The 23,899-nt window shown below is 45.4% G+C and overlaps 1 protein-coding gene across 2 annotated transcripts in view; it reads left to right on the forward strand.

The window, feature by feature from the left end:
- GLCE (glucuronic acid epimerase) overlaps nt 1-23,899 on the forward strand; it is an 85,627-nt gene that overhangs the window by 19,268 nt on the left and 42,460 nt on the right. The window contains exon 1 of one of the 2 annotated variants that reach the window (XM_073653475.1): nt 17,056-17,256. The exons of the other annotated variant lie outside the window; for it this stretch is intronic. The gene's annotated coding sequence lies outside the window, so the exon portion shown is untranslated. Of the gene's footprint in view, nt 1-17,055; nt 17,257-23,899 lie in introns of those variants that run through there. 2 annotated transcript variants of the gene reach the window in all.

The raw sequence follows: 23,899 nt of genomic DNA on the forward strand, positions 1-23,899 counted from the left end.
CCTATCCTGCACAGTGAAGGGGTTGTCGGCTTTGACAAGCCTCCATGGATGACAAATGTGTAATCTGCATACGGTCCTACTGAGAAAATGTACATTTGTCCGACTCCTCCTCTGACCAGGCACCAAAATCCCGTCGCCGTGAAGGAGCTAAACGGGAAAAGCGGAATATATTAGTAATGCTAGCGTGAAAAATGGCTTTAATATTTAAACCTTTGGAGTGGAGCGTCTGGAGACTTTGTTTTAATCCTTAAATACTTAATGTTCCCGAGCCGTCTGGCAGACGGGGGTGTTTGTGCCCTTATTTTGTGTTTCTGTTACATAATGGGGAGATTCTCCAGAGTCCGAGAGCCACTTGTTTACTTGACAGCCGGCTGCAATTCTGAAAGCTGTCTAAATATTTGGAGAAGATCAGAGAGGCTTTTTCTAACCCCTGTGGCAGTAATGGCAGTGTACATGTAAAGTGCTACAGGATACAGCTCATCATCCTCCTGACCTATTCTTGTCTTGGGCAGAAATGTGTATTTTCTTTCTTTCTTTTTTTTTTGGGACTGGACTGTATAATTCTGAGAATTGTCTGTGTCGTGCAGGGATAAATGGGATATTTTGAGTAAAGCTTCAGTAATCTGTAAATTTGCACAGTTAGAGCTTTCTCGCCACCATGGATTTTTTTTTTTTTCTAAGGATGGGGGTTGGGGTGGGATACATTTTTAGACTATGTGAAAACTGCGGCTTGTCTTTTTGCAAGCCACAGATGGATCGGATGAACTTCAAACAGCATAACGTAATAATCTCCTCCATCCATCTTGGGCTTGTGGTGGCTTTCTCAGAGATCACGATATACATTGGGGGCTTCTGAATGGTGTCGCTATAGGAGATGTCGGGTAAACGTGGATATATTATAATCCTAATCCTCTGCCTTTCTATTTAATTGGCGTGTATATTAAAAAGAATGATCTGCAGGCTGCTAGCAGACATGGCTGCGGAACAGCTGTGCCTGTAAAGCGGTAATCTGTCCCAGCGACGCACATTCCAGTGAAATGCTGGAGATAGGCAAGCCTTCAAAGTCAAGATGCCTGAGCCTTCACAAATGCTCTCCATATGGAAAAGAAAGTTCTAATTCCAGATCCGGCCGCCACCCCCCTCCGCCAGGCCTTTCTTCGAGGTAACATACGTGGCACCTTGCAGAGAGCGACAGATGTGCACGGCCTGCAGCTGCTGTGAGAAGACTAATATTCTGCGAGCTGCTGTGTAGAGGCCTGGATTATACTTCTGCATAAGTCATTGCATCGGGCGGGCGAAACGCGTCTATCCAGCTGCGCAGACGGTTATCACTTGTTGACAACAGAAGCAGCCTGAGGGCGCTTAGCTCTGACTTTATTCTCACCCCTAGACACAAAAGGCAGGCGTAGAAACCTAGTGGAAAGGAAAAGTGCAGCACTTGCCCATAGCAACCAATTGGCTTGTAAGCTAACCAGTTTGGTTGCTATGGGCAACGGCTCCATGTTTTGGCCTGTTGTACTATTCTACGTGAGGCCTAGACCTCTTCTGCTGTGTGTTCTGGGACCACAAACTAACATCTCGTAGATGAGACGTACTAAATGTGGCAGAGCATAAGTAGTGGGTACAGAGGCTTCAGTCACACTCAAGCTGAACTAGGCCCGAAGGATCCATCTGACCCGTATGAGTAGACCCTTCATAGCTGGGGGCCCATTTGGAAATATTGCATTGGGGTATACAAGCTTCAGGTTACACCACTGTAAATGTGACACTGTGCCCTTGACTTGTGAGGTGTTGATTGGGCTTTGCCTTCTTTAAAAAAGTAGATTTAATAAAGTGGTCTCATGAATTTCTCTAAAATTAAAGGGGTGTGCTTCTAGTTCAGACTAGCGACATGGTTGCTCCGCTTCGCCTGACCTGTGCACTGTCTGATGCTGCTAGCAGAAGCAGCGTGGGTTCAGCGCTGCGGACTGAGGCTGGTCAGATCCAGAGATCCGCTCTGCACTACGGCGCACTCTGCTCTACGGCGCGCTCTACTCTGAAGCTGATGGCTTGCAAGCACACACTCCTTGCCTAGGTGACCAGTCAGTCTAACGAGGGCAGTAAACTTGGCCACAATCAGAAAACTATATAGAATTAAAAATCCGTCTGTTCTTTGAAGCCAAGAGAATTTTTAGTAAGCAAAGTTACTTTGTTTTTCCAATTTCATCCATTACTGAACATGAAACAACCACTTTTAAGATGGGAGTAGCCACAAAGCATCCTCTTATCTGTGATCGCTTCTATTCAAGACTAGAACCCCTGGCAAAAATTATGGAATCACCGGGCTCGGAGGATGTTCATTCAGTTGTTTAATGTTGTTGAAAAAAAGCAGATCACAGACATGGCACGAAACTAAAGTAATTTCAAATGGCAACTTTAGGGCTTTAAGAAACACTAAAAGAAATCAAGATAAAAAATGTGGTACTCAGTAAGGCTGTGTGCCCACTATGCGTTTTTCAAGCGTTTTTTGCCGCGGAATTTCCTCAGCGAAAACGCTTAAAAAACGCTTGGTAATACGTGCCCCATGGTCCCCAATGATAATCCGCATGTGCTGTGCACATGCTGTGGAAATTTCCGCTGTGGATTATCATTGTGGAAAAATCCGCAGCATGTCCATTAATTTTGCGGACACGCAGCGTAACTTGCATTGAAACGCTTCATATCCGCAACACTACATGTGCACACGCGGATATGAAGCTATTCAATGTGCGGATGGTACCCAGGCCTGGAGAAGAGGAGACTCTCATCCAGACCTGGGTACCATAGAAACTGTAAAAAAAAAAAAAAAAAAAAAAAAAAAGTAAAATAAAGATTATACTTACCTTCCGATGGCCCCCGGTCTCCTCAGCGATGCGTGTGGTGTGTTGGGCGGCTCGCGGTGGTGTGAGGACCTGACATGACGTCATTGAGTCATGTGACAGGTCACGCGACCGCTGACGTCGGCGGTCGCGTGACCTGTCACATGACTCAATGACGTCATCGCAGGTCCTTCACACCACCGCGAGAGACTGGACGGAGCGGAGAAGGAGACCGGGGGCCATCAGAAGGTAAGTATAATCTTTATTTTTTATTTTTCACCATTCTTATTAATTTTTTTAACTATTACTTGGTCACACTATATAAATCCATGCAACAGGCATGGATTTATATAGTGTGACCAAGTTGTCAAGCACTTTTCCAAGTGATGCTAAAATTGCTTGGAAAAGCGCTTGATAACCCGCATGCAAAAAACGCTTGACAAATTCTTCTACCTGGCAGGAAAAACGCATGTAAAATCCGCATGCGTTTTTCCTGCCAGGGAGAAGCAGAAAAAATATGCAGCATTTCTGCATCGTGGGCACATAGCCTAAGGGTAATTTTTTTCAGACCAAGCAGAGGGAAAATATTATGGAATCACTCAATTCTGAGGAAAAAATTATGGAATCACCCTGTAAATTTTCATTTCCAAAACTAACACCTGCATCAAATTTAGATCTGCTCGTTAGTCTGCATCTAAAAAGGAGTGATCACACCTTGGAGAGCTGTTGCACCAAGTGGACTGACATGAATCATGGCTCCAACACGAGAGATGTCAATTGAAACAAAGGAGAGGATTATCAAACTCTTAAAAGAAGGTAAATCCTCACGCAGTGTTGCAAAAGATGTTGGTTGTTCACAGCTGTGTCTAAAATCTGGACCAACTACAAACAACATGGGAAGGTTGTTAAAGGCAAACATACTGTTAGACCAAGGAAGACATCAAAGCGTCAAGACCGGAAACTTAAAGCAATATGTCTCCAAAACAGGAAATGCACAACAAAACAAATGAGGAACGAATGGGAGGAAACTGGAGTCAATGTCTGTGACCGAACTGTAAGAAACCGCCTAAAGGAAATGGGATTTACATACAGAAAAGCTAAACAAAAGCCATCATTAACACCTAAACTGAAAAAAACAAAGTTACAATGGGCTAAGGAAAAGCAATCGTGGAGTGTGGATGACTGGATGAAAGTCATATTCAGTGATGATTCGCGAATCTGCATTGGGCAAGGTGATGATGCTGGAACTTTTGTTTGGTGCCGTTCCAATAAGATTTATAAAGATGACTGCATGAAGAGAACATGCAAATTTCCACAGTCATTGATGATATGGGGCTGTATGTCAGGTAAAGGCACTGGGGAGATGGCTGTCATTACATCTTCAATAAATGCCCAAGTTTACATTGATATTTTGGACAGTTTTCTTATACCATCAATTGAAAGTATGTTTGGGGATGATTGTATAAAGAGAAACCTCGGCACACCAATATGTATATGAAGAAAATTCCAAAGAGTTCTGGAGGTGCAGCAAAATCAAATTTTATTCACTGAAAGCACAATCCCTTTCTTGTGGCAATATATTCATCATGCATCTTAAAGCTTTTGCAGGTCAAACAACACAATGGACCAACGTTTTGACCTATGTAGGTCTTTGTCAAGGTTTACTTGGCTCAGATAGACATTTGCTGGTTGGACCAGAGAGATACTGGTATAGTAGAGAACGGAGCCTCCAAAGGGGATGTGCCCTGAGCACCGGCACATCCCCTTTGGAGGCTCCGTTCTCTACTATACCAGTATCTCTCTGGTCCAACCAGCAAATGTCTATTTGAGCCAAGTAAACCGTGACAAAGACCTACATAGGTCGAAACGTTGGTTCATTGTGTTGTTTGACCTGCAAAAGCTTTAAGATGCATGATGAATATATTGCCACAAGAAAGGGATTGTGCTTTCAGTGAATAAAATTTGATTTTGCTGCATATCCAGAACTCTTTGGAATTTTCTTCATATACATATTGGTGTGCCGAGGTTTCTCTTTATACAATATTTCTCTTTTTACCTCTGAGCACCCACTTCACAGTGAGCGACCCCTCATTTATTATTGTTTGGGGATGATGACATCATTTTTCAAGATGATAATGCATCCTGTCATAGAGCAAAAACGGTGAAAACATTCCTTGAAAGAAGACCCATAAGGTCAATGTCATGGCCTGCAAATAGTCCGGATCTCAATCCAATTGAAAATCTTTGGTGGAAGTTGAAGAAAATGGTCCATGACAAGGCTCCAACCTGCAAAGCTGATCTGGCAACAGCAATCAGAGAAAATTGGAGCCAGATTGATGAAGAGTACTGTTTGTCACTCATTAAGTCCATGCCTCAGAGACTGCAAGCTGTTATTAAAGCCAGAGGTGGTGCAACAAAATACTAGTGATGTATTGGAGTGTTCTTTTGTGTGTTTGTTTTTCATGATTCCATAATTTTTTTCCCTCAGCTTGGTCTGAAAAAAATTACCCTTACTGAGTACCACATTTTTTTTCTTTTAGTGTTTCTTAAAGCCATAAAGTTGCCATTTGAAATGACTTTAGTTTTGTGCCATGTCTGTGATCTGCTTTTTTTCAACAACATTAAACCACTGAATGAACATCCTCCGAGCCCGGTGATTCCATAATTTTTGCCAGGGGTTGTAGATGAGCCTTTTAGTCGCTGTAAATATGTAGGAGATTGCTGTGCACATTTCTTATTTGTTAGAAGGGTACCCCAGCAATGAGCTGATCACAAAGTGTCCCTCTGCTGGGACCCCATCATTGTGCTGTAATCTGTGGAAACCGTGCATTAAGGCTGAGTGCCCGCGTAGCGTTTTTCAAGCGTTTATGCTGCGGAATTTCCGCAGCATAAACGCTTGTGAAACGCTAGGTAATCCGCACCCCATGGTCCCCAAGGGGATTCCGCATGTTCTATGCACATGCTGCGGATTTTTCGCAGCGTTTATGCTGCGTACAAAAATCCGCAGCATGTCATTTAATTTTGCGGAAGCGCAGCGGAACTCCCGCCATTGACTTGCATTGAGACGCATAGAAACCGCGACTGTACATTTTTACAAGCGGCTTCTATGCGTCTCTATGTGCGGATGGTACCCAGTTCTGGAGGAGAGGAGACTCTCATCCAGACCTGGGTACCATTCTACCTGTAAAAAAAGAATAAAATAACAAATAAAGTTATATTCACCTGTCCGGCGGCTTCTCTCTGAATGCCGGCATCGCTTGAGGACCTGCGGTGACGTCACAGTCATGTGACCGCAGGCCCTTCACCGCTCTGTCTCGCGATATGCCGGCATCCAGGAACCAGACAGGAAGCAGCGCTGCAGCCACGCCGGGGCCTCGGGGGTGAGTATAGCTTTATTTGTTTTCATTTTTACGGTTCACACTGTATAAATCCATGCTGTTTGCATGGATTTATACAGTGTGACCTAGTTGTCAAGCACTTTCCAAGTGATTCTATCGCCTGGAAAGCGCTTGTCAATCTGCATGCGGAAACGCATGTGAATCCGCATGTATTCTGCAGGAAAAACGCATGCACAATCTGCATGCGTTTTTTCAGCCAGGGAGATGCAGAAATGCTGCAGAAATTTTCTGCTTCATTTCTGCATCGTGGGCACATAGCCAAAGTGTTCACTCTTCCTCTGGACAAATTAAGACTTGCACTGGACTCATCCACATCAATGGGTTGTCTATGCAACTCAGGACAGGTCCTCCAGAGGTAGAGACCTCACTGTAACTTCTCCACTCTGGTCAAGGACAATCCTTAAAATTTCCTAATGGTGTATAGGGAGTTCCTGATTTACCAACATCCGACTTGCGTACAACCCCTAGTTATGTAGGTCAGATGTTCAAAAAGGAAAACCTAATATACTCACCTTTAAAGCTGAACTTTCTGGCCGCCATCTAGTTTTTCTTTTTTTGTTTCTTTCCTGTTGTCGCGTGCTGCAACTCAAAGACTTTCAACCCTGTCCAGGCCTCGTAGGCCACTGCTCGTCATAAGGTTGCGATGTTGATATTGCGACCTTATGACTCACAGTAACCTCCGAGGCCTGGGCGCAGCCGGAAGTCCTGGTCCATAAAAGTTAGGGATGTTTTGGCTTTCAGGTGAAATTTATGGAAAACTTAAAAAGCTCACTCTACAGTGATATTTTTTTCATGAATGTAGGGCATTTAAGTAGAGGTATGCAATGATGATTTTATCAAATAATTTATTGAAACAAAAGCCAAACAGTGGTGGGTATATCCCCCCCAAAAATGTCAGTGCCTCAATAACTTGTCATGTGGCCTTGAGCATCAATTAGGCAAAACTGATCTCTGACAGGAAATCGGCTGCATCAAAAACGCAGGTGTTTCTGCTTTTTTTTGTGCGTTTTTTCAGCATTTTTTCCACTGTCCTTCTGTCTCTATGCATGTACATAAAGGTCTGTGAAAAAAAGAACCCCATTCTATTTTGCCATCAAAAACGTTGAAAAAATTTACCTGAGTTTTATCAGCGCTTTTTTTCACCACCCATTACTTCCTATGGGTGAAAAAACGCTGAAAGAAGTGACATGCTCTGTTTTCCAAAAAGCCAACCAAGGCACAAAATACGCAGCAAAAAAAAAAAGTGTGAACAGAGAATTCTGGTTTCTCATACACTTTGCTGGTCCTGCAAAACGCAGCTGAAAATTTGCATAAAAATCTGCAGCAAAATATGCTGAAAAACTCAACGTGTGTGAACATAGCCTTACAGCTTGACAACGATGTCTCATGCTGTTTACAAATCAAGTTATTGTCTGCTGAGGCATGGCATCCCACTCTTCTTGAAGGGCGGCCCTCAGGTCATTGAGGTGCTGGGGTACAGCGTTACGAGCCTCTGCATAGCGACTCTGCTGATCCCATAGGTTTTCAATGGGATTCAGATCTGGAGAAAGTGCAGGCCACTCCATTTGAGGTATCCCAATCTCCGGCTGCCGTTCCCTAATGAAGCGACCTTGATGAGCTGGAGCATTGTCCTCCATGAAGATGTAATTAGGCCTGTCTTGTTCATGCAGAGGCACAATGACTGGATTAATGATGTTATTCAAGTAGTAGATGTTTGTCACTGTACCATTCACAAAGTGTAGGGCAGTTCGGTATCAACTAGACACACCTGGTAAAGCCTCCACCACCACCACCAAAGGTTCGCCTGGTGACAACAGTGGCTGATGCATAGCGCTCCCCTTGATGTCTCAAACATAGTTGGCCGCCATCATTTCTGCTCAGAATTAATCGACTTTCATCAGTCAACAGCACTGAAGCCCACTGATCCCTCGTCCATCGTAGATGCTCCCTGGCCCTGGTGGTGTGGTCAGTTAGCATTGCAGGTCGTCTACCACTCAGACCACGCTGATGTAAATGGTTTTGAATGGTCTGACAGGACACTTGGTGCCTCTCGCCTCCCTTAAATGTGCCTGGAGTTGTGTGGCATTCATCATCCGTTTCTGAAGGGCATTGTTCACAATGAAGCGGTCATCAGTGTGGGATGTGGCCAAAGAATGTCCACTTCTCTGCCTTTCTGTGTCTCTGTATCTCTGTTGCACCCTGCTTATCACACTCTAAGCTCAGTGACCACTTACTTCTGAGTACATCCTGCTTGAAGCCTCACAATGGTGAGGTACTGAAGATTAGTTGTTAGGTGTCACCTTGGTCTCATGATGTCAAAATGTGAACAGCACAATGAAGAGGACTGTTTAATACCAATTCTAATTGAGCCCTGTTAATTTATTGGGCGATTCATGGATCAAAAACCTGTTGTGCATTTTGCCATTAACCTCCTTGTTAGAAAACAGCAAATTGAACAGTAGGACATGTGCATTCCAAAGTCTAGAGAAGGTCACATTAAGTTCACCTGAAAGGTTAGAGTGCAAAGGATAGGCGCAATTTTGTAATTTTATCTATTTATCCATCCATGACAAACACTGATGACCATACTAATGGTAAAAACAGACACCTGCAGGAGCTTGACACTGGTACCATATTTTCATGTACGTGATTAAACATGGACATGTGAATGAGACCTAAGGCTGAGGTCAGACAACTATATTTTCAGTCCATGTGCTGTACTTGTGCGTGAAAGACTGCAAGTCATTAGCACAATTCAAACATTTTTTCCATGAACACATGATCAGTGTGAAGAAAAAAACTAGCATTTATTAGTCTAGTCAAGTTTGATTTGCAGATGAGATTCTCCCAATGAACTCAATGAATGCGAAGAAAAAACAAGACAACCTAGACAACCCATAACACCCCCCCCAGGAACACATTACAAAAATAAGATTTTTACATTTTTTTTAAATGAGTTGTTTTTTGTTTTTATTACTTCACCTGACTTTTCAGGTCTTGATGACCTTCTTCTGCCCATTCTAGTATAAATCATTTGTACATTTCCTACCAACTTATGCTGAGATATTGGTCGGAGCTATTGTTGCTCACTGAAGGGGGATACACATTACCTTTACAGGAAATTCTCACGAGTAAGAACAATGGGCCATATTAATTCTTATTGCCTGTTACTCTATAGGAAACTTTTAGACTTTCCAGAGTTCTTTTAGGTTTTCTAAACCAGGTTGCCCCAGTTTATCAATTTTCATATACCTTTTATAGCATGTTTAAAGCGCACCTGTCAGCAGGATTGTGCTCAGCAAGCTACATACACTGTCAGGTGGGCGATGTTACACTGATTAATATGATACCTTGGTTGAAGAAATCCGTCCTATGGTTCTTGTGTAATTTTTACTTTCAGTTTGAAGATAATGATATGCCCGTGCTCCGGTGCAGCCTGTGGGGGGCGCTCTATCTGGTATTCTGCTTACATATTCATCTGTATGCTCTTATGATGGCTCACTGTGCCTTCACTGATCTGCCTCTTATTTTACTTAGTCATGCACTACTAGATGCATTATGTAAAATAGGCAGGTCAGTGAAGGCACAGTGAGCTGTCATGAGAGCATACAGATGAATATGTAAGCAGAGCACCAGATAGAGCCACCCCCCCCCCCCCCCCACACACACACAGGCTGCCCGAAGCACGAGCATATCATGAGCTCCAAACTGAAAGTAAAGATTACACAAGAACCACAGGATGGATTTAATCAACTAAGGTATCATTTTAATCAGTGTAATGTCACCCACCTGACAGTGTATGTAGTTTACTGAGCACAATCCTGCTGACAGGTGCGCTTTAAAAGGGGCTCTTGGATCCCTATGTATTAAGCAAGGTGGGGATCATCTATAAAGCGCATGTCTTGCTTTGAAGGACCCGGCAGATAAAACCATGACGTGAGAAGACCTTGATCTCATTTAACAGTATGTAATGCATCAATTGCCCTGTGGGAGTGCTGCACGGAAATCAATCACATGATGCACTGCTGATCACAGGTCACCCTCAGTAAATACTTGATTCTTGGGAGATTCTTGAAACAAAAATGGATTATCCGAAGCTGCCATCACTTGTCTGCTAGCACAAATTGTAAAACCGATAGTCATGGACACTTTACAACTGTCAATCAACAATGGAAGGAATCTCTTCCTTCATTTCTTCATACTTTGTTCTTTTGAGCTTGTTATTTCTTTGTAAATTTGAATTTCATGCATTTTTTTTTTTCTATAGTGTTTTCATTTGAACTTATAATTCTGTTTGCTGCTGAGATTTTTTGTATGAATCACTGGTGACTTTTTTTTCTTAACAAGCTAGGCACATTCGTCTAGAGCGCTAAGCTTGTCCACCCACTGAGATCCTTTTGATGGTCAGGGCTAATTAAAAGTTGGATCAATACTGCTGCATAATTATAATGTAGGTTTTATGCTTTTGGTTGTGTGGCTCAGGAAGCTGCTTCTGAGGTTTTTATGCTCCAGAAATGTTACATTTTGTGTGATCTTGCACTGAGTAAGCTTTTGTGAGTGGGATAGACTTCCGATAAAGTGTACTTCCAGTGATCTACTTTGATCCTTGTATGATCTGCGCCTCCGTGAGTAAAGTCTCATTTCTTGAATAGAGAATTTGTAAATGAAAGCTCCGTGCTGCTTATTAGCTTTACTTACTGTCAGGCTGCACATTACACATTCATCCTTACTTTTGCTGAGAGAGAGATACGGGTATAGCTCAAATGACTGACTTAAAGGTTTAGTTCTGATCCGCTAAATTCTGTATTTGGAGAAGAGCAGGGCCGGAGACATCAGGTCCACTGGATGTGCGTACGATCAGGTATCATGTAGCTGACCTATGGGACAGGTGCACAATACCTGCCATCACGTCCATGCTCAGGCACATATCCGTAGAAGTGATGTCGCAGTACGAAGTGAGCAGTGCAAGAAAAACCATTTAAATAGATTTTGCAGTTAGGGAATAACAAACTGTCTGTGTCTATAGGGAATTTTTGTATCTAGTAAAGTCCTGTAATCCCAGCAGCATCAGCACTGATTTAGACAGGAAGCCTCTCCTGCTCTCTGCAGTATGAGCAGTGGCAAGAGTAATGGAGTTAGTAGGACGCAATAATACTCACAGGGGGATTTTGGACATTTATGGCATATCGAAAGTATAGGTGTATCTCACTAAATGAGAATATCATCAAAAAGTTAATTTATTTCAGTTCTTCAGTACAAAAAGTGAAATATATATATAAATATAATATAATATGTGCTCTATTTCAAGTGTTTTTTTCTGTTAATGTTAATGATTATGGCTTACAGCCAATGAAAGCACAAAAGTCATTATCTCAGTAAATTAGAATACTTTATAACAACAGCTTGAAAAATGTTTTTAAAATCTGAAATGTATGTTCAGTAAATGCCCTCAATACTTGGTCGGGGCTCCTTTTGCATCAATTACTGCATCAATGCGGCGTGGCATGGAGGCGATCAGCCTGTGGCACTGCTGAGGTGTTATGGAAGCCCAGGTTGCTTTGATAGCAGCCTTCAGCTCGTCTGCATTGTTGGGTCTGGTGTCTCTCATCTTCCTCTTGAAAATAAGGTCAGGCGAATTTCCTGGCCAATCAAGCACAGTGATACTGTAGTTTTTAAACCAGGTATTGGTACTTCTGGCAGTGTGGACAGGTGCCAAGTCCTGCTGGAGAATGACCTTTCCATTTCCAAAAAGCTTGTCAGCAGAGGGAAGCATGAAGTGCTCTAAAATTTCCTGGTAGACGGCTGAGCTGACTTTGGTCTTGATAAAACACAGTGGACCTACACCAGCAGATGACATGGCTCCCCAACCATCACTGATTGTGGAAACTTCACACTAGACCTTAGGCAGCTTGGATTGTGGCCTCTCCACTCTTCCTCCAGACTCTGGGACCTTGTGGAGTGTGTAAATGACTGCCTTCTGGGCATCTGTCAAGTCAGCAGTCTTCCCCATGCTTGTGGAGCCTACTGAAACGGACTAAGGGAACTTTTTAAATGCTTAAAAAGCCTTTGCCGGTGTTTTTTGTTAATTATTTTAATTCACTGAGATAATCACTATTGTATTTACATTGGCTGTAAGCCATAATCATCAACATTAAAGGGGTTGTCCACTACTTTATATGATCCCCCAATGCATTCCCCCGGGGCCCATAAGTGTTTCTCTAAATACCTTGTGGTGCCTTTTCTGCCTGTGAGCGCTGCTATCGCTGGCCGCTCACAGGCATCACATGACCCCCGGCTGTAGCTGGCTCTGACATCAGCTGACGTCACGACAAGCCCAGGCTGCAGCCGAGGGCCCCTCTTCCGCGTTCAACCGGTGGCTGCTTAGTTATGGGTGGGGTTACCCCGCGCATCACACCCGGCATTCACCGCGCGCTCTCCCTCTCCTCATTCACTGGGAAAACGCGTGGGGAGCGCGTCACTGATGTCACGCCTCACTTGACGTGACATCAGTGACGGATCACGTGATGTCTCTGAGTGGCCAGCGATAGCGCCGCTCACAGGCAGAAAAGGTACCGCAAGGTATTTACAAAAACACTTCTGGGCCTCGGGGCGATACATTGGGGTTCATATAAAGTAGTGGACAACTTCTTTAACAGAAATAAACACTTGAAATGGGTTACTCTGTCTGTAATGACTCTATTTGTAATGACTCTATATAATATGAGTTTCACTTTTTGTATTGAAGAACTGAAATAAATTAACTTTTTGATGATATTCTAATTTAGTGAGATGCACCTTTATGTCATAATTGCATGTTAGGGTGGAGTCCTTGAAGAGAAAACCCTTATCAGGAGACTGCAGGTTCCCCATTTTCACTCTATAATGGTAAACGATGAAGCTCTTTCCATTGTAGTTTGTGCTTTGTTGAAGCATCTGAGTGTCATTCATCCCATAAAGTACAATGAAGAAAGTTGCACTTGTGCTTGGTCACCTCTCCTCCTCATGTACTGCTTTCAGGAGACTCTACTCTGCTTATATATGGGGGACCCAGTTATGCTCACACAGTGCATCCTTAGTACTTTCCCCTCTATGCGCCAAAATTACACTCCACTGTTCTTCTTTCTGACATAGAAAATACATGTGAGCAGCAACCAAATACCTGAAAGCATGTCCATGGCTAGATAGTTGGGGACCACAAAGCATGGCATCAGGGGTCGCAAGTTGTGCACCTCTGCGTTACAACAGGAAGTCTGAATCATATCCTACTGGCCCAAAGTTGCCAAGTCTTTATAGATATTGCCTTTTCAAATGCCGCAGAAATTGTTTATGGAGGGACTTTTGTATTAGGCTAGTCTCATGGTTATATAGTGCTCTCTGCCAAGCACTACGTCCGGGGTTTGTCTGATTTCCCAAGAAGTTGCATTTCGACCTGACGGATGTCCTATGGAGCCATTCACTTGAATGAAGCCAGCAAAGTTACGCTAGATACCGCCTGGCCTCCTTCTTGGCAATATTTGTTTTTTTCAGACATGCACAAAAACATGGCCTGACAGTGTCCCCTCAGAATACAGTTTTTTGGGGATTGCCACAGAAACCTCAATGTGGTGCTTGGCGGAGAGCACTATATCAATATGTACCTAGCCTTTACAATTATATCTGGTCATAGACTGACAAATTGGATAGCTCATTTTCCCGTGGACGTGCATCAACTTGGTGACTCTAGACTTAAGTGTATATGAAATTTCTTGTTTCAGTAATTTTCTACAATATTTGGTGTCAGATATGGGACTAGTGATGCTGGGTTTTCAGTAGAGTCACACAGTTGTCAACCTTCCCAAAAATCTGAAATTCAAAAGCAAATCCAAATAAAATCTATGGGTGTGATTCATTATTGCATCTGTGCCTTTTTTGGAGTAGATTTTGGTATTTTTCACCTGATTTTATTTATTTTTTTTTTAATTCTTTTAATTTCACTCCTTTTAAATGTTGTTTTATTCATGTATCTATATAAATAAAAATGTAAATGTTCGTTTGTTCAAAATCTTAAATCTCCGAAAGTTCTTCACCGATTGCTTTGAAATTTTGACACAACGTTGCATTCAAATACACACGTGTTTTTATATACCAGCTCTTGGCCGTAATGGCAACAGCGAGAGGGTGGTCCTACGAGCTCAGTCCCAGGCTGACTCTCCCCGGCCACCCGGCATTCTTTCCCCCTTAGTGACATCTCATTCATAAACCCTTCTCCCTCTCCTTCATTCGCCCCAGCCACTGCCTGTGCTCTGCTCCTTTCGTGTCCCCCGTGGGGGTTTGGGGGAAGGGGAATGATGAGACCGTCTGTTCCGAAAGACGCTGCTGCTTATTACCACCACCACCTGAGAGGCGGCCACCGCTGCTCCTGCGGCTTCTTCTCTGGCAGGTGAGTTTTATTTCTGACTGCGCAACAACAAGCGGGGGAGGGAAGGAAAGAGGGAGGCTGCACAGAGGGGCACAGGCCGCGGCCTCCGCTATGGGCGCTGAGCTGGGCCCGAGCCTCGTAGCAGTGGGCGAATAGCGAGCGAGTGCAAATCTCACTGCACCACCGGCAGAAGCAGCGATGTGATCTGGCCGGTACCGGCCCGGGACATGTCAAGCGGATCACCCCCTCCTCCTCTGCCGCCTGCCTTCATCTCTGCACCCCCTCCTGTCACATTCTCTCTGTACTAGGGAATTGCATAACTAGCAAGCCCTGACATGACCGGCTCCATTGTGACACCTGACAGCAAGTACCGACCTCTTTAGTGACCTGTGCAGAGTACAGGCCTGCAGGGGTCACAGGGTACAGGCTGCCACCATGCCTGCCTGATGGGCATAGCTATCAACAGCGCCAGCATTGCCCCATCTGATAGATAGATATATAGATAGATAGATATATATATATATCTATCTATCTTTAGAATTGTGCGGTTTAAATCTAGACACGGATTGCTTCTCACATGGACAATTATATGTTGCGTGTTCTAGCGTCGCGTCGGCATACCAGACAATCTCTATATCTACACAGACAATGGAACAACAAAAAATATTGTACACTGTAAAAAGAAAAATACTTCTTTCTGTATATTTTTTCTATCGATGACTTCTCAAAATATCAATATCATGATATTCTTATAAAAAATTTATTGATTAATTCTTGGATTGTCCATTAAAAAGAATTATTGCAATAGTTACATAAAACAATTAGATAGTTACAGAGTGATTTGTCCATTTGTCCATAATTAGCTTAATAGTTGAGATTCACCCATCTTTTCCAGGGATCCCGGCTGGTAGATTGCGTCTGTATCCAGCACGTGTGTCCGGAGGACTCCATGTGTCCGAGTAAAGAATGTGTTTCCTTGGGCCTACATCAGCTACTGGTTTACACACAGACCCTCGTTCTGTGTCCTGTGGAATGGCAAGAGACCCCCTGTCTCTAACATGGGCTTTTATAGGCCGGTCATATGGCACATGTTCTTCTAATTATGGTGCTAAACCAAAAATACACAAATAGCGCATGTCATCTAGACACCCTAGCACGATGGCTGATGCAATCTTATTTATGTATGGTACAGAATTCAGAATAAAATGAATATCCATAATTAATATTTAACGTACACCCACAAGCATCGTGAAAGTAAATATTTTTGAAATGTGCGCTCTCTCTTTTCTTTCTTTTCCATTTAACCAGACTGAGCCACAGCAATGCATGGCCGGGTACAGCTAGTTTTAAATAAAGTGTGATCCAGCTCACCCGCTTTGAAGTGGTCAGCGAATCACCGACTCGGATGAAAACCCACTTCTGCTCTATGGTAGCAATAGGAAAAAGGTAGAGATATCCAGCTGCTTTTGGATAAAAATTGCAAAAATAAAATGTATTTTTAGAATTAAATAAAACAAGACAAGTAGTGTAGAAAGAAAAATATTAGATGTGAGAGCTTTTCTCATCTAATATTTTTTTCTGTAGTACTGGGAATGTTCTTTTTTATTTAATTCTATAAAAAATTAAATTTTTTATCCAGAAAACAGCTGGATATCTCTACTTTTTCCAGCTGATTCATTATTTGTGAGTTCATTATTTATTTATTTTTTTAATTTGCAAATTTTGGTGCGAAAGGTCCTTTAGTGCTCCCCCTGCAGTGACTCTATGTACGCCAGAGTTTTCTGTTTTCTTTTTGCACCATTTTGTTAAATGTGTAACATTTTTGCGCTGAAAAATTGCAAAACAGAACAAAAATATGAAAGAAAAAGAAAGGTTTGGCTTTGCCCAAATTTCATGAACTGCTTGCACCATTTTGAAGAATTTGCCTCCAAAAACTGCAACAAATATCACAAGACATAAAAGAAAATTGTCTCATCTTTAGAGCTCACAATTTATAATTTTTATGGAGCATTTACTGTGAACTGTAAAAATCCTAATTTCGGTTATATTAAGCACCAGCACCCGTGGCTTTATGGACGGTCACATCCAGAATTAGACATTTCGTAACCCTGGTCCCGATCCAAGGTACCTGACTGATCGGCCGTTCCGTAGAGCGCTGTAACGAGCCGTCTTAGGGTGACCTAGTTCTATATCTTGTACTCTCTGCCGCTCTATAGAAATACATAAAGCGAGTCGGCGGTAAGATCCGTATCAATCTGCTGCCGCTCTTATTTGAGTTGACGTTGGTTTTCTGATGTGTTCACATTCACAGTTTGGTCTTTTAAGAGCTGTGAATCACTGGAAGGGGTGTACAGATTGTTTTCAGAAGCCAGCCAGGTCCTCTCTAAACACATGCTAAGCCTGTGAGAAGGGAAGGGAATTTACCGCCTGCTCCACAGAATACTTCTGACAGGCGCGTCGGCTGCTGCGGGTGAGAGCCTGAATTATTAAAGCTGCCTTTGTTTATTAAATTCATCCCGAGGCGTTGAGAGCATGTGTGATTATACAGAGGAAACTGCGGTCTTCATTAGCTCCTCCAGTCTGAAGCCTGTCGGCAAACGGGGACACAGACGGGAACTCCAAGGTATGGAGCGTGCATGCGCCACCAAAATGTGTCACCTCTGTATAGTGTTCCTTCCTCTTATTTATCTTAGATTGTCAGTCAGCAGGTTGTCCTCTACCTAACCTACCTGCCTGATCTTCTACCATAGAGTAGGACGTCTTGACATAACTCGCATTATGGCTTCCTGTTACAACGTTGCATTTGATATGTATGGTTTGTTGAGATGAAACTCTTACGAAGAGCAAAATGGAAATGAAGCCATCCTGTTTAAGAAGCAGCATGGACCGGTGAGTTTTGAGGAAGTGTTGGAGTTAATATCATTGCTGATATCCAGCAGTCAGGAGCCTGCGCTCTCCTTGCTCCATCCCATAGCCAATGCTCCCGGTGGGCAAGACTGAAGGTGAGCTGACTGCACACTTCTTGATTTTCTTGCATTGCTGATAAGTTTACAGGAATTTTGTGGACCCAGTGCATTACATGCCAGATGAAAGAGGTTAGAGTATGTGTGGGGTAAGAGAAACAGGAGAGATTACACGGGACAGGTGCTGTATAAGCGGATATAGAAAAGTGTGTGAAAGAACAGGAAATGGCTTCATATTGTATGAGTGCAGGGAGGGAGTGAGTACAGCTGGTGCAGGCAGGGAGGGAGTACAGCTAGTGCGTGCAGTACGAGATCCGGCATTGCAGCCCGACTTTACTGTGAGGCTCATCAGTGGCTGCTGTTGAAATGGTAGCTTATAGGGTTGAGCGAGTATGTTCTGTCCGAGTATGCTCGGGCCGAGCTCCGAGTATTTACAGCTGCTCGGTGATGAGGTTAAATCGCTCCTGTGTGCATGATTTGCAACTGTTTGACAGCTTTATTACATGTGAGGAATGTCTATTTCTTACACATTCCTCACATTTAATAAAGCTGTCAAACAGTTGCAAATCATGCACACGGGAGCGATTTAACCTGATCACCGAGCAGCTGTAAATACTCGGAGCTCGGCCCGAGCATACTCGGCGAAAGGGTTAATAGAACATACTCGCTCAACACTAGTAGCTTACAATGGGTGCACGGTGTATGAGATGAGGCACAGGACATTGCAGTGGGTGCACGGTGTATGAGATGAGGCACAGGACATTGCAGTGGGTGCACGGTGTATGAGATGAGGCACAGGACATTGCAGTGGGTGCACGGTGTATGAGATGAGGCACAGGACATTGCAGTGGGTGCACGGTGTATGAGATGAGGCACAGAACATTGCAGTGGGTGCACGGTGTATGCGATGAGGCATAGGACATTGCAGTGGGTGCACGGTGTATGAGATGAGGCACAGGACATTGCAGTGGGTGCACGGTGTATGAGATGAGGCACAGGACATTAGTGGGTGCACGGTGTATGAGATGAGGCACAGGACCTTACAGTGGGTGTATAAAGTGTGTGGACAGTTCATTACATGAGGGATTTTTATCTCCGTTGACTTTCTAATTTCTCAAGTCTAAAATTTGTTGACCCTGACAGCAAAGTGTGAACTTTCAGAAAGTTTCATCACCTCAACATGAAACTTGACAATCACTGACTGGAAAAAATGTAGAACCAGAGTGAGAAAAATGTAATTCATACAAAGTCCCAGGGAATAAAGAGGAATGGTTTACATGAACGGGACCCCATCCTTTACCCTAAAATCAGTAGTAAGGGGTTTGTGTGCGTATTGTCATAGATTTTCCTATTTTTATGTATGTAGTTGTGTAGCCTGAGAGACTGATTACTGCATTGCTTCTGCTTTCCTTGATACCTGCAAGCTCTGGGATTAGTGGGCTTTCCCTATAAATCATTCTGTCTCTCTTCCCAATGCTCAAGCTCATTGTCTGTTAGTCTATAACTATGATACAAAAGGTGCATGTTTTTTTAATCAAGACTATTTGCAGAGTTGCCATTACCTTCAGTGAGTGATGCGGCTTCTGTGGCCATATCACTAGCTCGTATAGGAAAGCTTCCCATACATGCCAGCTGCTTGGTTACTCAGCTGTTGGAGTTTTCCCTCCTATTTGTAGACCTGGAATAATCGATGACTGTTGAAATCTATACCCTACACTGTTACTTAGCTCTGTGCTTTCCATGGGGAGTTATTGAGCGGGTTTCCTGCCTCTGCCTAACGCTGCGTGGAGTTTGCACTGCCGAGCGCTGAATGGGTTACTGCCTGGCTCCTGCATTTCCCTGCAGAAGGTGGTTAGTGCTGATAAGCGGTGGATTGTGTTCTGCCAGAGGAAACTGGTTACCACAACCTTGCCAATCAGTATATGAATTAATCATGTTTGCACTCCCAGATTTAGGACAGGTGCCCGGGTGCTGCACTGACCTTCTCCTAATACAGGATATAATAGGTGACGCTTTTGATGGTTTCTTGGCATGATGCAGTTACCCGTATTATGCCCTTTTGCCCATCATGACAGCCATTTATTTAGATGAAGTCAGCATAGTGATCGTCTGATAAAGTATATATTAGGGATTGCCCTCAAGACCTGATGCTTAAGAGTAAAAATCCTATAATACATTTTCTCTGTCTCCAATCCTGACGTGTGCGTTTTAGTAAATACTCACATTTTTCATAAAATAACAATTCCAATATCTTTTCAAAACTGTTAGGTGTAACATACCTGGCGGCGTCCTTGCATAGTGGTCCATCTCCCACTGTGCAAGAGCGCGCATTTGATCTCCTGTCCAGAATTTCTCTCTGGCTTCCCTCCATGCTGTCTGTTTGTGTCTGTTTCTGCTGCTTAAGGGCGGCGCCCGATCACTTCCTGCTTTTTGTACCTGCTGTGGGTCACACCCCTTGTGCGTCCTCAGCCTATTGCTGTCTGTCACCTGGTATATAGCTCAGCTGCTCCCATCTATCCCTGCCTGAGCATAGTGTTTCATTCAGTGTGTGCTTGCACTCTGAAGGTGCCAGGTCCCGTTCTGTGTTCTCTTGTCTGCCTATCCTGGAGGCTGTATTTCCAGGCCTGTCTGAACACGCTCCTAGCCTGTTCCTCCTGCCTTCTAGGGGCCGATTACCTAGACCCGTTCCTGTATCTTGTCTGACCTGTCTGAACACGCTCCTAGCCTGTTCCTCCTGCCTTCTAGGGGCCGATTACCTAGACCTGCTCCTGTATCTTGTCTGTCCTGTCTGAACACGCACCTTGCCTGTTCGTCCTGCCTCTCTGGGGGCCGTATTCCCAGACCCGCTCCTGTATTCCGCTGCAGTGTCGGTCTCCTCCGTACACTCAGTTCCAGTCTGAACTCTCTCCTATCCTTTACCTGTTTTGCCTCTATGTCCGTTCCCTTCCTTTTTCTGCAGAGTCTGAACTCGTACCTAACTCCTGCTTGTTGTCTCTGTACTCCCGTTTGTGAGTTTGTGGTCCACTCGCTACTTCTCTGCTAGTACCCTGTGGGTGTCTGGCTTTGCCTTTCCCTTCCTGTCTGTTCCGTGTGAACAGAGCCCTGTCCCCCCTACTCAGCCTAGCCTGCTCTGACTCCTTTGCTCACCGCTCCGGCAGTCCTGTCCTGCCCTGCTTCTGCCCGCTGCTCCGGCAGTCCTGTCCTGCCCTGCTTCTGCCCGCTGCTCCGGCAGTCCTGTCCTGCCCTGCTTCTGCCCGCTGCTCCGGCAGTCCTGTCCTGCCCTGCTTCTGCCCGCTGCTCCGGCAGTCCTGTCCTGCCCTGCTTCTGCCCGCTGCTCCGGCAGTCCTGTCCTGCCCTGCTTCTGCCCGCTGCTCCGGCAGCCCCGTCCTGCTCTGTTCTTGCCCACCGCTTCGGGCGTTCCCTCTCTGCTGTGGTTGTCTACCGCATCTGCGGTTCTGTGACCCAGTCTGTACTGGGTCTTAACCTTTCTGTGCTCCAGCCCGTCCTTTCGGCCAGTACCTCCCTGCCTGCATACTCGCCTGTATCCACCCATCTGCATACCTGCCGTGTTTGCTTATATCCACCAGTCTGTGCCAGCCTAACCTGCCTGTTCCTGAGTCCCAGTGTGTACTGGGTCCTATCCCGCCTGTGTTCCTACCTGCTAGTGCCTCCCTGTCTGCACTCTAGCTGTGCTTGCCTGTACCCCTCTACCTGTATTGTTCCTGAGTCCCAGTGTGTACTGGGTCCTATCCCGCCTGTGTTCCTACCTGCTAGTGCCTCCCTGTCTGCACTCTAGCTGCGCTTGCCTTTACCCGCCTGCCCGCATACCAGTCGTGCCTGCCTATACCCTCCAGTCTGTGCGCCAGCCTAACCAGCCTGATCCAGTAATCCCTGTGTGGGTCAACCCCCGTGTCCGGAGTTTGACCTGGAGTAGCACCTGGTCCCTCTGCCCGGTTTCTCCCTGGTGCACTGGCGTCGTATGCCGTCGTGCCATCTTGGTCGGATCGGCCAGATACTTAGTCACGCCCCTCCAGGCACTCTCCGGTTCATGGTCCAGTGGAATCACTACAATCACACGCACACGCCGCTCAGCCCGGGCGTGTGCATAACAGCATGCTCAGGCCATGGTTCCCGTTGAGCCCCACGGCCTTCGCTCTCTGAGAAGTTTTCCAGCGAATACATGCATTAAAATAAATAAATAAATATTTTTTTTTTTCCTTTAGCTGAGTTCCAGGCGAATTACGCACCCGTCCAGATGGATCTATCTGCTCTCGTTCCCGCGGATCCGCTACGTTATTATGGGGATCCTAGACAAAGTCGTGCATTTGTGGAGCAATGCATGCTACACTTCAAGTTCTACCCTCTATGTTTTCCCACCGATCGGGTTAAGGTGGCATTCATTATGTCTTACCTGGCGGGTGATGCCTTGGAATGGATCAACCCCCTATATGAAACACAGGATCCGATCCTCCTGGACCTAATGGCCTTCCTGGTGGCCTTTCTAATGGTCTTCGATGATCCTAACCCGGAGGCTCCTGCTGAAGCTTCACTTCCCAATATCCCGGAGCAGCCCCAATGGGTAATGTGTGTGGGTAGCGCAATAGTCCTCCAGCCCAATGAGACTACTGCCCACCCAGAATCCTCACAGGGTGACTACGCTTTCCGGAATACTTCTCCCAACCTCAAGAGGCAGTCCAGACGTGCTAGACGTAGAGGCAAGCCGTCACGCCAGGGTCTGTCCTCCCTGAGACCTCCTGACCCCAACCTTGAAGTCCCTACTGAAGCTTCATCTCCCTGTATCCCGGAGAAGCCCCAACGGGTAATGTGCGTGGGTAGTGCACCAGTTCTCCTGCCCGAAGAGACTTCTGCCCATCCAGACTCCACACAGGAGAACTTCCTGCACCCGGCATCAGATGCTTCACCCACTTTAACCGGTGTGCATGTCCAAGGATGCTCCAAAGCTGTGGTTACCTCAGAGTCTGTGCACCTCTACTACCTGGCGGAGGACCCCCTGTTGCCTCCTGAATCCTCCGGGATACCACTCGATGACAAATGGAGAGAGAATTCTCTACACCCGGTACTCGATACTTTGTCCGCTTCGTCCTGTGAGCCTGACAATGGGTACCCCAAAGTGGTAGTTACCCCCGAGTCTCTACACCCCTCCGACCAGGCGGAGGACCTCCAGTTGTCTCCTGAACCCTTCGGGGTGCTACCTGGTAGCGAAAGGACAGAGACTCTCCTATACTCTGTACCTGATACCTCGCTCGCTTCGTCCAGTGAGTCCAACCTAGTGTACTCTGAAGCAGTGGTTACTCCCGAGTCTCTACACTCCTCTGACCAGGCGGAGGACCTCCAGTTGTCTCCAGAACCCTTCGGGGTGCCACCTGGTGGTAAATGGACAGAGACTTTCCTATATCCTGGATCTGATACCTCGCTTGCTTCGTCCAGTGAGTCCGACCTAGTGTACTCTGAAGCAGAGGTTACCCGTGAGTCTCTACACCCCTCTGACCAGGCGGAGGACCGCCAGTTGTCTCCAGAACCCTTCGGGGTGCCACCTGGTGGAGAATGGACAGAGACTTTCCTATACTCGGTACCCGATACCTCGCCTGCTTCGTCCAGTGAGTCCGACCTAGTGTACTCTGAAGCAGATGTTTTCTCTGAGCCTCTGCACTCTTCTGACCCGGCGGAGGACCTACAGTTGTTTCCTGAATCCTCCGGGGTACCACCAGAAAACAAAGAGACAGTGACTTTTCCTCATTATGTACCTGATAACCCGTCTATTTCTTCCTGTGAGCTTGACAAGATGTACCTCGAAGCAGAGATTACCCCCAAGTCTCTGTCCCCCTCCAACCAGGTGGAGGACTTCCAGTTGTCTCCTGTACCCTCTGGGGTGCCACCTGAAAATATGTGGAGAGAGACTTCCTTGTGTGCTGTTCCTGGTACTCCACCTGTTTCGTCTGTTGCTAAGGGTGGCTGGATGGGAGGTAGCATCCTAGCTACCCAGAGGAGACCAGTTTTTCCGGTGGACTGGGGAAGTGATCTCTTCGAAGTGAAGAATTGGCCCTCGAATTCCCTGCGGAAGATTCTGGCAGGCCTGAAGAAGAGGGGGCGTAAGGGGGGGGGGTACTGTAACATACCTGGCGGCGTCCTTGCATAGTGGTCCATCTCCCACTGTGCAAGAGCGCGCATTTGATCTCCTGTCCAGAATTTCTCTCTGGCTTCCCTCCATGCTGTCTGTTTGTGTCTGTTTCTGCTGCTTAAGGGCGGCGCCCGATCACTTCCTGCTTTTTGTACCTGCTGTGG

The sequence above is a fragment of the Phyllobates terribilis genome, unplaced genomic scaffold (genome assembly GCF_046119375.1).
Source record: "Phyllobates terribilis strain yellow unplaced genomic scaffold, ASM4611937v1 Scaffold_11__3_contigs__length_659146591, whole genome shotgun sequence".
NCBI lineage: Eukaryota > Metazoa > Chordata > Amphibia > Anura > Dendrobatidae > Phyllobates > Phyllobates terribilis.